Below are 421 nucleotides of genomic sequence, written 5' to 3'. Positions count from 1 at the left end.
AAGTCTAGCAGGTCAGGTATTTTGCTCAGGTCTGTCGGCCAGTATGTCGGTCTTCCTGTGGATAATATATTGAGGTTATAATTTCTGATGTATTTTTCCAAGCTTCTGCCTCGAGGTAACTTTTCCACGGTTCTACCTCGAGGTGTGGTGATTCTTGATCCCCATAGTGTGTGCTTTGAGTTATGGTCTCCAGCTGCAATATACTTGTCACCTAAGTGTTGAAAGTACTCTTCCCACATTTGCGATATAATTTTGTGTCGCGGCGGTACGTATACTGCTGACAACTGCAGTTGGTTGCTGTTAGTCTGTACGGTAACGGTGGTTGCTTGTTTATGTTCCTTACTGTTCTGGCTGTGTAGATGATGTTTAATGTCGTTTTTTATTACTACTGCCGTCCCTCCGTGTGCTTTCCCTGAGGGAT

This window comes from Bombus impatiens, unplaced genomic scaffold, assembly GCF_000188095.3.
Source record: "Bombus impatiens unplaced genomic scaffold, BIMP_2.2 scf_1283, whole genome shotgun sequence".
Lineage (NCBI taxonomy): Eukaryota > Metazoa > Arthropoda > Insecta > Hymenoptera > Apidae > Bombus > Bombus impatiens.
This window is presented reverse-complemented; position numbering follows the sequence as displayed.